General features: G+C 32.0%; 1 protein-coding gene and 2 non-coding genes across 4 annotated transcripts in view; all 3 read left to right on the top strand.

Annotated features, from left to right (window-relative positions):
- The window catches only part of LOC110113467 (endo-1,4-beta-xylanase 1-like), a 62933-nt gene that overhangs the window by 40120 nt on the left and 8826 nt on the right, over positions 1–13987 (top strand). The gene's annotated exons all lie outside the window — the stretch shown is intronic.
- On the top strand, positions 2428–2501 carry TRNAP-UGG. Its single transcript has one exon. It is a non-coding gene; the product is annotated as a tRNA-Pro (tRNA).
- Positions 2670–2743, top strand: TRNAW-CCA. The gene has a single exon. It is a non-coding gene; the product is annotated as a tRNA-Trp (tRNA).

The following is a 13987-nucleotide window of genomic DNA, read 5'->3' as shown; positions in this document are numbered from 1 at the left end:
GCATGAGGCTTACGCCTCACGCTATATATATTAAAACTTACATAAATCTTGAAGTAAATGCTCGACATTGGACTCTATAGGAGAGGAGGAAGGGGAGAGAGTAGTTCATCATAATGATGATTCGAATGAAGAACCCCTTAGTGATGTCAGTGCTGATGACTTATGAGTTCTTATGTGATATGTCATTGTTTTTTTTTTTTGGAAATTTGAATTATATGTTAATGAAAAGAGGATAAATGCGGTAACTCGTGAGGATAGAATATTCTATAGTTATAGCCTATTCATCCACAATCTGTACAAGAGACAATTGCTTCTGAATCGTAAAATACTTGCGCAAATAGCCCTATCAAATAAGAATTGTTTTGATATCATTTCAAATAAAATCAAATACAAATCAAATAAAATAAAGGAATAAAAGAATCTTAATAGAATCTATTATACAGGAAACAAGAATGATTGAAACAGGATTTCCCGGAGAATGGACTCCGGGAAGATAGAAGAAAAAGAAATTAAGATTTGAGTAGTAGGAGTAAACGAACATCTTTCAAGAAAAAAAGATTTCTTTCCCATTTTTCCTTTTTTAGAATACAAGAATCAAATCTGGATTCTATTTTTTTTTCGAGCAAAACATTCATATGAGCTTGATTTCCTATTGGAGTTTTGAGGAGTATCTCTATTTATTTTTGGTTCTAGGACCAGTAGTTCTAGGGATCGACTCCACTCTCTCCAATTGTTTCTCATTATTACGAAAAGGTAACGAAGATAAAATACGAGCTTGTTTTATAGCAATAGTAATTAATCGTTGTTGTTTCAAGGTCAACCTATTCGTCCGTCTAGATAATATTTTTCCTTGTTCACTAAGAAATCGACTAATTAAACTCATGTTTCTATAATCGATTCGATCCCCCGATCCAATTGGGGGTAAACGCCTACGAAAAGATCGCTTGGATTTACGAAAAGGTTGTTTGGATTTATCCATGGTTTGCTTATTCCTTGTTTGTTTATTCCTTATATATAAAAGGATCTAGAAAATAGAATTATCTTTTTTTTTCTTATTCATTTAAGATTCGACCAAAATAGGATTTGGTTTTTATATATGTTAATGTTAAGATGTAAAGTTCTTACTCTTCCCGCTACTTGGAAAAATCACACACGCATTCCGTTCCATCTATTTCTTTATTTCCCCATGAATCGTATACTTTTGACAATAGCGACAAAATTTTCGAAATTCTAATCGATTGGGTGTATTGTGTCGATTCTTTTGAGTAATATATCTAGAAATGCCCGGCGATTCTTTATTGACACCCTTTCGAACACAACAGGTACATTCCAAAATTACTATAATTCTGATATCTTTACCCTTGGCCATGAACCTCCTTTTCATTTTGGATCGACTTCACTTTAGAACTCTCTTCATTTTCTTTTTTACCCAAACCAAAGAAAAAGAAAATAAAAAAAGAATCTATATTCTATATCTATATTAATAAATGTTACTAACTAGAAATAGAATTCGTAAATCTTTTCTTTTTCGAATTCTTAGAATTCGAATGACTTCGAAGTACTATAAATAGAAAAGATAATCACTATTAATTACTATAACTATAAAGAAAGAGAGTCATATTCATTAATAGAAGAATATTAAGAATATCATAATAATTAATTAATACAATTTTTTCTAACTATGAATTATTCCTATCCTAATCTCAGTCTTTTCTTCTTTCTATATTAGAATTTTGTGTAACCGCCCCTAAACGACTGGATCCACATTTCCATTTCTTTTCCCCCAAATTCTATCGTAGATTCACTGTATTTTGACTGAAGTTCGATACACTCTTTCTCTTTCTTTTCTTTTTTAGGATAGGAAATAAAAAGGGAGCAAAATTGGAGACATGTTACGTAGAATTGTATCTCAAATATTCTTCATTTCTTCACAGATCAATACAAGAATTCAATCAGGATTAAAAAAAAGGGAATGACAGGGCATCCGGAAATAAACGATTAATTTCTATCAATAGACCTGCTAAAGACCCAAACCATAGAGTGGTTAGCACAGGTGCCGTTGAGAGATATGTTTTGATATCTCGCATTGAAAATCCTCCTTCTTCTTTTATTTTTTTTTCTTATTTATTTTAATTATTTATTTGTATTGTATATTGTAATACATATATAGTTCTAGTTCGATATTCTAATACATAGATCATAGATAACCCGATCTTTTAGTTCAAGATCATTTGTTTTTGCTTGAAATGAAATTAGAATTAGGAATTACTAACTAAAATGCATATGTACAACGACCCAGCAGATTCAATTTTGCCGCCCCCTAAAAAAGATGACAAGAACATTCTCTACCTATAAGAGCAAAAAAGAAGGATGTGTGGAAAACAAGACATGGATTTTATACAATGACACTGTACAACAATTTTTAAAAGGGATGTAGCGCAGTTTGGTAGCGCGTTTGTTTTGGGTACAAAATGTCACGGGTTCAAATCCTGTCATCCCTACCTATTCTTTCTCCTATGGACAGTTACGAGGGATTCATTGAGTAAGATCGGGAATTTTTGGACATAATCTTTCATTTGTACATACTATATGTACACAAGAATCCTCCGGGGTAAAAAAATACTTTTCTTTACAATCGTATCTACTGTTATAGGATATGATATAAGAAAGCGCTCTTAGTTCAGTTCGGTAGAACGCGGGTCTCCAAAACCCGATGTCGTAGGTTCAAATCCTACAGAGCGTGATTCCGTTTATTTTATGTCGAATTACAATGAAATAATTTAACAAAACAAAGTAGAATTGCAACTGAAATTTGACCTCCTACAAGGAGGAGGTCAATCAAAAAAAGAGATGTTACTCAATCAAAGGTCCAACTGATCACCGCGCCTGTATTGTAAATATGCAGTTACAAATAATCCTGTTAAAGTAATAGGAATTAGACCTAAGACGATTCCAAATAGAAAAACTTCAATCATTTCGATTTGTTTTAGGGAATAAAAAGAGAGGTAAGATCTATCCCTAAATATTAATCTGAATTATCCGTGAATCTCAATGAACAGGAATTGGCAATTGACGCGGGAAGGAACCATAGAATACCTGAAATGAAATATTATGAGAGGCTTTGATTTTTCTTTTTGTAAATTGTTTATTGAATTTCATTCATTTCAAATAAGTCGTATCTTGTTCAAACCAATAAATAGAGCTTTATAGACTTATAGTTGAAGTAGCCAGTAAAAAACCAAAATAACTTCTTTCTCTCCCTCTCCCTCTCTCCAAATGATCACATAAAACAAAACATATTATAAAAAAAATTCATAATTTTATATAATTAGATATTTTAACCAAAATAACCCTTTGTCCATAACTTAAATTAATTTAAAATAATTTGTATTTTCGGATTTAAAATAATTAGAAATTAGGAAAATACCATTTTGTGATAAAAACTCAATTTCTTCTCTTAAAAACCCTCTTAGGACCCTTAGGAACAACATTTGCAAAAGCACTTCCAAAATTTTCAACTTTAGAGAAAAACCTTAATTTTTCAAATTTCAAAAGTTTAAAGAAAATCTCATTTCCTTGCATAAAATTATCTCCTAATCATTCCCTATATATTTCCTAAAGAAAGAGAAGTTTTTGCCAAACCCTAGCTTTTTCTTTTCAACAAAAAGTCGTGAAACATAAGAAATATCTTGATTAAAAACTTACCCTAGTCTCCTAGAATCTCCCTCTTCAATTTCCTCCACGAACCGTCGTCAGAACCTCAGCCAATGCCGCCGTCCGAAGCTTCTCCTGCTCTTCTTGTTCCGCCCCTTTGAGTTTCGGCCGAAAGAAACACTCCATGTGAATAGGGGACCGAATTTAATTCGGACCCCTTAAAGATGGATCAGCTTGGGTCTAAAATAAAAAATCTTAATTGCTCTCAATTAATATTAAGAGACCATAAAGCATGGAAGGGCATTTTTGGTATACTCAAACTTCTAATATTTTTAACTTCCAAAATAAGTAAAATTCAATATAAGTCCTTAATATCATTTTGTTCGAAATTTTTTGTAGAATTTTATAAAATTAATTTTGTTGAAATCTGACAACTTTTAAATTTTCAATTAAAACTTGTTGCGACGCATCAAAAAACGTGCGAGGTCTAAAATGACATTTTGCGGGTTTTACAGTGCTTATATATGTGAATTGTATTTACTATTTTGTTTGTTAACTACATTTTGTAATTTTTTATTAATCCCTTAAGCTACACTCATTAAATATCTGAATATTGATACCAACACTACTACGAACACTGTACTGATATTGTGACTGTCACTAATATTGTTTACTATCATTAACACTATTTAACATTATTGATTAGGATATTAATGTTGTAACTAGCATTAGTACTATTAATTGCTACTGATATTGTGATTGATATTATAATAGATTGAGATGCGATGAGATATAGAATGATAAATTGATACAAATAATCAATATAGACATTGATGTATATATTTCCTTAGATGATTTATAGAATATTATTCTCTTTTATCTTGCATTGATTTCAGTTGTAAGATTTTAGTGTCTTGTTGACCTATGTGCTCATTATGTGGTTTTATATATTTTCATGAAATGGTAAGAATCCTATGATATTAGATTCCGGACATGACAAAAATGTAATCATATTTTTTTCGATATTCATTAGTAAGCTCTAGTTAAATTGTTAAAATGGAAGAAAAATGTAATTCTTCAAATATAGATCCTAGAGTGTGATAATGATAGTGCTAATTAAGTATGATTAACACACCAATTAAGCTTGATTAAGTGATAAATAAATTTTGATAGGTGTTTTTGATATATTTGTGCATGTGTATTTGAAGTGTGCATGCTTGTTTAAATGTGTAAACTTTTTATTTGTGTGCTTGTTTGTGAATTGTGTGAACTCTCTATGTTCGTGTGTTGTATTAATGTTTGGTTATTGTGATTCATGTCCTTTTACATGTGTTGTTTGCTTGCATGTGTTTACACTCTTTGTATGTGAGAACTATGTAAAATCTTATGCATGGCTAGTGGGCATGAGTTTGTTCACATGAGTGCTTTGGTGGTATGTGCATGTATAAATGTGTGTGCGAATTTGGCCTTTGTGCATTCTTATTTGTGTTTCAACTTTGTTTATGCATGTGAATGAATAGCACATTCGTTTGTGAATAGTGTAGTATGTGTTGACCTGAAAGCATTTTGACAGTGAGTTATTAAATGAATGTTTTTCTTATATTTGTTATGTGTATTGACTAAAAATGCATTATTGTAATGAATAATCAATAAAATTCTCATTGATTGAGTCAAATAAGTATAAGTAATAAACAAATTGTGCATAGTTAATGAAAAAAACTTTTTTATTGGGTGTCATTAACATATGAGTGTGTTCGTGTGCATATGTAAATTTTCAATTTGTGTCGATATGTGTTTGAATTGAGAGTGTCTAAATTCTCTGAATCCTTTTTGTGTGTGCTTGTGTGTGAGTTATCTAAACTTTCTGTGTATATGGTGTACTCATGTGCATGTTTGAGTATTTTTTTCCCTTGTACATATTTTGTATGAATTTGGATATCTAAATAGTTATATGTGTGAACTCTATTTATGCATGTGGGTTAGTATTCGGTTGGTAAGCATAAGGGTAATCACATGGGTGCTTTCATTTGGTGGGTGTGTGAATGTCATACACGGTTGTGTGTTTGAATTGCATGCTTGTGCATATGTTATGTTTAGATATATATGTGAGTCCATCGCCATGCCAACCCCTCTTCACTACCAAAGCATGCTACCCTAGGACAAAAATAGGAGAATTTATGACGTACAATGTTAGTATTATACATGATTAGAGATATTTTAGTGTTTATAATGTGGATGTATATACATGTGATCTTTAAATGCTTGTGAATATTTATGCACTATGCATGGTTATTTAAGTGTGTTGTATGTATGTCTGTTTGAACACTTGTATGTGCGATCTATATGAACTCTATCTTGGCGTGCAGGTTTTGTTTGGCTGCTAGCAAGTGTGAGTGCATGCCTATGTGTGCTTGTGAGTGGTGTGTGCATGTTTGAACTGTTTGCATGAGAGTAACTTTCTTGAATGTTTATTTTGTATGTTTATGCATATCATAAGTAAATGTTTTATATGTATTAATTGTGTATATGTGTGTGAACAATGTGTACTCATGCTTGAAATGTCTTAATACAAAAATAATAAGTATAAATTGACATTATTATTTAAGTATGATTTACTAAATGATTGAGCTTGATTAATAGATGAATTCAATTTGTTAGGTGTAATTGACGTATAATTGTATGGTGTGTCTATATGGAATGTGCATTTGTTTTTGAATTGTGTGTGCTTATTAAAGGTGTGGGAATTGCTTGCACTATTTATGTATGTGCGGTATATGTACGTGTGTGTTTTGAGTGATCAAGGTAACCGTGTGTATTGGTTGCATATATTTTTAATACTTATATATTCTTATTATGTGAACTATCCCTTTATGTATGCAGGTTTGTACTTGGTTAGTGTGACACCCCAAAATCTAAATTGAACGAATTTTATTTTATTTTATTTTTTCAATTCATTCGCAACCAATATTCATTCATTTACAATCTTTTTAATAGTATGTGTAAGTTGTCTGACCTTTCTATATGTATGGTGTACTCATGTGTATGTTTGTGTGATTTATGCCCTTGTGCATATTTTGTATGAATTTGGGTGTTTAAATAGTTATATGTGTGAACTATATGAACTCTATTTATGCATGTGGGTTAATGTTTGGTTGGTAAGCATAAGGGTAATCACATGGGTGCTTGCGTTTGAATGTCATACACATTTGTTTGTGTTTGATTGTCATGCTTGTGCATATGCTATGTGTTTAGTTATATATGTGAGTCCATCGCCATGCCAACCCCTCTTCATTGCCAAAGCATGCTACCATAGGGCAAAAATGGGAGAAGTTATCACGTACAATGTTAATATTATACATGATTAGAGATATTTTAGTCTTTATAATGTGGATGTTTGTACGTGTGATCTTTAAATGCTTATGAATATTTATGAACTATGCATTGTTATTTAAGTGTGTTGTATGTATGTCTGTTTGAACACTTATATGTGCGATCTATATGAACTCTATTTTGGCGCGCAGGTTTTTGTATGGCTGTTAGCAAGTGTGAGTGCATGCCTATGTGTGCTTGTCAGTGGTGTGCGTATGTGTGAACTGTTTGCATTAGGGTAACTCTCTTGAATATTTATTTTTCTATGTTTATGCATATCACAAATAAATATTTTATATGTATTAATTGTGTATTTTTGTGTGAACAATGTGTGCTCATGCTTGTGATGTATTAATCCAAAAATAATAAGTATAAATTGACATTGTTATTTAAGTATGATTTACAAAATGATTTAGCTTGATTAATGGATGAATTCAATTTGTTAAGTGTAATTGACATATGAATGTATGGTGTGTCTATGTGGAATGTGCATGTGTTTATTAAAGGTGTTGGGTGTTGGGTTTCTTGAACTATTTATGTATGTGCGACATATGTTCATGTTTGTTTTGAGTGATGAAGGTCAGCATGTGTATTGGTTGCATATATATTTTTAAACATCTATATATTCTTATTATCTGAACTTTCGCTTTATGCATGCTGGTTTGTGCTTGGTTAGTGTAACACCCCAAAATTTAAAGTGAAGGAATTTCATTTTTTTTTTCATTTCATTAGCAACCAATATTCATTCATTTATAATTTTTGTAATAACATGTGTGAGTTGTCTGAACTTTCTATGTGTATGGTGTACTCATGTGCATGTTTGTGTGATTTATGGCCTTGTGTATCTTTTGTATGAATTTGGATGTTTAAATAGTTATATGTATGAACTATGTGAACTCTATTTTATGCATGTGGGTTAATGTTCGGTTGGCAAGCATAAGGGTAATCACATGGGTGCTTGCGTTTGAATGTCATACACATTTCTTTGTGTTTGAATTGCATGCTTATGCATATGCTGTGTTTAGATATATATGTGAGTCTACGCCATATGCCAACTCCTCTTTACTACCAAAGCGTGCTACCCTAGGGTAAAAATTGGAGAATTTATAACGTACATTGTTAGTATTATACATGATTAGAGATATTTTAGTGTTTACAATGTGCATGTATGTACGTGTGATCTTTAAATGCATGTGAATATGTGTGAACTATGCATGGTTATTTAAGTGTGTTGTATGTTTATATGTTTGAACACTTGTTTGTGCGATCTATATGAACTCTATCTTGGCGTGGAGGTTTGTGGATGGTTGCTAGCAAGTGTGAGTGTATGCCTATGGGTGTTTGTGAGTGGTGTGCGCATGTGTGAATTGTTTGCATGAGGGTAACTCTCTTGAATGCTTATTTTGTATGTTTATGCATATCATACGTAAATGTTTTATATCTATTAGTTGTGTATTTGTGTGTGATGTGTGAGTGATGTGTGCTCTTGCTTGTGATGTCTTAATCAAAAAAACAATAAGTATAAATTGACATTGTTATTTGAGTATGATTTACTAAATGATTGAGTTTGATTAATGGATGAATTCAATTTGTTCGATGTAATTGACGTATGAATGTATGGTGTGTCTATGTGTAATATGCATGTGTTTTAAAATTATATGCTTATTAAAGGTGTGGGAATTGCTTGAACTATTTATGTATGTGCGGTATATGTGCGTGTGTGTTTTGAGTGATCAAGGTCAGCGTGTGTATTGGTTACATATGTTTTTAAATACTTATATATTCTTATTATGTGAACTCTCGCTTTATACATGTGGGTTTGTACTTGGTTAGTGTGGCATCCCAAAATCTAAAGTGAATGAATTTCATTTTTTTATCCCAATTCATTAGCAACCAATATTCATTCATTTATAATTTTTATAATAGCATGTGTGAGTTGTCTGAACTTTCAGTGTTATGGTGTAATCATGTGCATGTTTGTGTGATTTATGCCCTTGTGCATATTTTGTATGAATTTGGATATTTAAATAATTATATGTGTGAACTATGTGAACTCTATTTATGCATGTGGGTTAATATTCGGTTGGTAAGCATAAGGGTAATCACATGGGTTCTTCTGTTTGGTGGGTCTGTGAATGTCATACGTCTGTTTTTGTTTGAATTGCATGCTTTTGCATATGCTGTGTTTAGATAAATATGTGAGTTCATCGCCATGCCAACCCTTCTTCACTGCCAAAGTGTTTTACCCTAGGGTAAAAAAGGGAGAATTTATAACGTACAATGTTAGTATTATACATAATTAATGATATTTTAGTGTTTACAATGTGCATGTATGTACGTGTGATCTTTAAATGCATGTGAATATGTGTGAATTATGCATGTTTATTTAAGTGTGTTGTATGTTTGTTTGTTTCAACACTTGTATGTGTGATCTATAAGAATTCTATATTGGCGTGCAAGTTTTTGTATGGCTGCTGGCAAGTGTGAGTGCATGCCTATGGGTGTTTGTGAGTGGTGTGCGCATGTGTAAACTTTTTGCATGAGGGTAACTCTCTTGAATGCTTGTTTTGAATGTTTATGCATGTCATAAGTAAAAGTTTTATTAATTATGTACTTGTATGTGAATGATATGTGCTCATGCTTGTGATGTTTTAATCCAAAATTAGTAAGTATAAATTGACATTGTTATTTAAGTATGATTTACTAAATGATTGAGCTTGAGTAATGGATGAATTCAATTTGTTAGGTGTAATTGACGTATAAATGTATTGTGTGTCTCTATGGAATGTGCTTGTTTTTAAATTGTGTGTGCTTATTAAAGGTGTGGGAATTGCTTGAACTATTTAAGTATGTGCGGTATATGTATATGCGTGTTTTGACTGATCAAGGTCAGTGTGTGTATTGGTTGCATATGTTTTTGAATACTTATATATTTTTATTATAGAACTCTTGCTTTATGCATGCGGGTTTGTGCTTGGTTAGTGTGACACCCCAAAATCTAAAATGAAAGAAATTTTTTTTTTTCAATTCTTTAGCAACCAATATTTATTCTTTTACATTCTTTGTAATAGTATGTATTTTTATGTAGACAAATTAAATTTTTAGGAATCATTATAAGTCCAAATCACAAACTTTCTTTGCCATAACATAGATATTGTAGTGCCTAAATTATACTAATTTTTCGTAATTTTTATGCATTAGTTCAAATTTTTAAAAAATTGACACCCGTCGGTATTAGTGGGGGTTTTAGGATTGTCATGTGCCTATTTTACAATCGATTTTACCAAAAAAATTTTAAATTGATATTTTATTTTTTGAATGTTTTCTTGTAATTTTTAGTGATCTAGATTTTAAGATATAATATGATTTATATGATCTTTGTATTTCAAACTAAATAATTTATATAATTACATAATATTATATTATTATTTTAATTTAAATATTCTATTCCATTACCTATCCATTAAAAGCCTTTAATTCCCTTTTTCTATTCTTAAAAGAGAACAAGAAATGAAAAATAACGAGAACTAGAAAAGCCTAGGTTTGAAAGACATCAATTTGTTAGTTCATTCAATTGAGAAATTTACTCATTTCATTGTAAGAAATAATTACCCTTCTATGATTTCTATAATTTTATATATTTTGTGTTTTATGCATTTTAATTTGATCAAAACTTGGTATCAGAGTAATGGATAATGAAAGATTTTATTGTGACTAGATTATTGATTGCATTAATTATTGATTGAATGCGTTAATAAAGTTTTTTTATTATGAAAAATTTATTTCGTATTTTTTTATTTTTGTTTGAAGGATTTATTTTGTTATTAGGATTTATTTATTGATCAAAAAATGGATTTGAAAGGGAAAAAGTATGAACCTGCTAGTGAAATATTTTCACCATCTTGAACTTGGAAAAAATTGCTGACATGATCGATCATAGGGGTGTCAATTTCGGGACACAGGACGGGTTCGGGTTGGACCCAAAACTATTTAGGTCGACCTGAACCTGACCCATTTTTGTAAATAGGTCGCTTTCCGGACCCAAACCCGACACGACCCGAATGACCCAGTGCCAACAAAAAATTGTTAGTTTTTGGGTCCAAAAATGGGTCAATCCCGCTTTTCGGGTAAAAAACGGGTCAATCTCGGGTTGCTAGGTCAAAAACATGTTTTCAGATAAAAAATGAGTGAATTTCATGTCAAAGGGTCAACCTGAATCTGACCTGTTTCGAGTTCGGGTTGACCGTAACCCAAAATTTTTGGGTTGGATTTGAGTCAGTTTTTCGAGTCGTGTCAAATATTGACACCCCTAATAAATCAGATGGTGAGTGATAATTTAGCAAAATGTTCTGGACAAACTTTAACAAATTGGGTTAAACTAGTATGAAATTAATTACGGATGCATGATGGCGGACTGACTGCCCATTGATGGGACATGGATATGGAACAAGAGACATTCTAGGACTTTGCTAGAGGGTAATGGAACACTGTTTTAGGTGTGGCGATTACGGGCGCATGATGTCGGACTTCCCATTACCGGAACATGGAATAGGATATGCTCAGATTGAATGAAGAGAGTCTGAACTCGTGAAAGAGGTTCTTGAAGTGCTTGAAAATATGACTGATATGATTTTGTTTAATTTTTTGTTTATAACTTGAGTTTTTTTTAATGATTTTAGAATTGATTTTGTTGTGATTTATGTTTGACATAGATTCTTGAGTTTTGAACAATTTTTATTTATTATATTATAGATATGGTTTTGTTTTATATTAAACTTATTTTGTATTACTTGCGAAAATGTCGAGGGTGACATTTTTCTCTTGCGGGGATATTGTAATAGCATGTATTTTGAGTCATTATAAGTCCAAATCACAAATCATATTCGTCGCAGCATAGATATTGCAGCGCTTTAATTACATTAATTTTTTTTTCATAATTTTTGGGAATTGCTGTGAATCCTTAAGAAATTGACTCCTGTCGGTTCAAATGGAGATGTTGGGATGGTCAGATGTTTTATTCATAAATTGATTTCACCAAAATTTTCTAAAAATGATACGTTATTGTATGATTTCTTTTGTAATTTTTAGAGTTCTAAATTTGTAGATATAAATTGATTTATATGATCTTTATATTTAAAATTAAATAATTTATATAATTATATAATATTATATTATTATTTTAATTTAAATATCCCATTCAATTATCTATCTATTAAAAGCCTTTAATTTCCTATTCCTACGGCTAATAGAGAATAAGAAATTAAAAATAAAGAGAAGAGAAGTAGAGAAAAAGCCTAAATTTGGGAACCATAAATTAATTTTTGTTAGTTTGTCCGGTTGTTAAATTTACTCATCTCGTTTTAAAAAATAAGTACCTTTTTATTTCAATGATTTTGTGTATTTTATGTTTTATGCATTATAATTTGGTCAAAACTCTATAAAGTTAGTTTTGGGAGCCTTCCGACGCCCCCTCCTCTCGAGGGCAAATTATTGGGTCAGGTGACCGAACGCAGAGATAGGTCCGGATATTAATAAAATATTATTTTAAAATTAGCGCAACTAAAGCGCAACTAAAGCGCAGGTAAAGCGCAAGTCAAAAAGCGCAACTAAAGCTCAGGTAAAGCGCAACTAAAGCGCAACTAAAGTGCAACTAAAGCGCAAGTCAAAAAGCGCGACTAAAGCGCAAGGTGACGCGACAAATTTTTATTGGATGTCCGAACTTATTTTTCGCCTCCGGTCACCTGATCCAATAATTTGCCCCTCTCGAGGGGAGGTTGGGAGACATTTTCCACTGGTTCTTCTCAACCGGATTCCTGGCTAGATCTTAGATCGACGACACGAGGTTTTCAATTTATACATTCCTGGTAGGATCTTAGATCGACGGTGCAGGGTCTTAAAAATTGGATGCCTTTTTCCTATAAGATTTATTTAATTATACCAGATTTTCTTTTAACTACTTAATTAGACTATTAGTTGTTGTCATTAGAGCATGAATAAGGCAGATATAGAGAGTTCAAATTACTGTTTTCTTTTTGGACTATAGATAACTCATACTAAACAACATAGTGTTTCTTTTCAGAATTTGACACAGGAGAACTATGGAGGGTCATGCACAACAATAGTTTTGAGCAAAATAAGAGGTGGACGTGCGGGGTTGTTGTGAGAAGCAGAGGAAAGTGATCATATGTGTTCGACCGGAGCAGACTATGCAAGGTGTGCACGTTTTGGTCGAGAGCCGTGTGACACAGATAGAGCATGTCCGGTCATAGAAGAATTTGGATGCCGTAAGTTTTGTCAAAGCGGGTTGTGAGGTCAGAGGTTGACTTTGCAGGAGGGGTGCAAACTATTGAGTGCCACGCATGAATAGAGGGAGCGACGAGTGGTTAATCCCATGCATGAACAAAGGGAGCGGGGGTTATTACGTTCAAAATCAGACAGGCGGCGAAAGATTCACATTGGTGCGATTTAGACGAAGGCATAGAGCAGGAGTTAGGAGAGAGAGCACGTTAGACCAACCCCTTGCCCCCCGTGCAAAAAAAAATCGGGTTATTTATATTAGTTGACTTGCCAAATGGATGCCATTTCACCCAGAATTGTAACTATTTTTATTCATTTCTTTTTTTTAAATTCAACTTTTGCTATTTTATTATTATTTTAAAATGAGCAAACAAATTGTCTCCCAACAAATTTGTTAGGTGATTTTCACGCAAGAAATTTATTGTAGTTGCCAATTGTGGATTTTCATTGTTCCCTTACTTTTTAAGGTTTTGATATTTGATTGGAGCAGACCACCCTATTCACTACCTTATACTGAACCTTGTGGGAGGATGTTTGGAGGGTGATTGACAAATATGATCTTTCTCAATTAGTTTCTATTTCAGATCAACTATATTTTCATTGGGATTTGCTAGTTGACAAAGATATATATGAGTCTTCTTACTTGATCTCCTCCTATGCCTCTTTT

This window comes from Dendrobium catenatum, unplaced genomic scaffold (genome assembly GCF_001605985.2).
Source record: "Dendrobium catenatum unplaced genomic scaffold, ASM160598v2 fragScaff_scaffold_1468, whole genome shotgun sequence".
In the NCBI taxonomy this organism is placed as follows: Eukaryota; Viridiplantae; Streptophyta; class Magnoliopsida; order Asparagales; family Orchidaceae; genus Dendrobium; species Dendrobium catenatum.
Note: the sequence above shows the minus strand (reverse complement) of the source record. Positions and strands in the feature narration are given on the sequence as shown.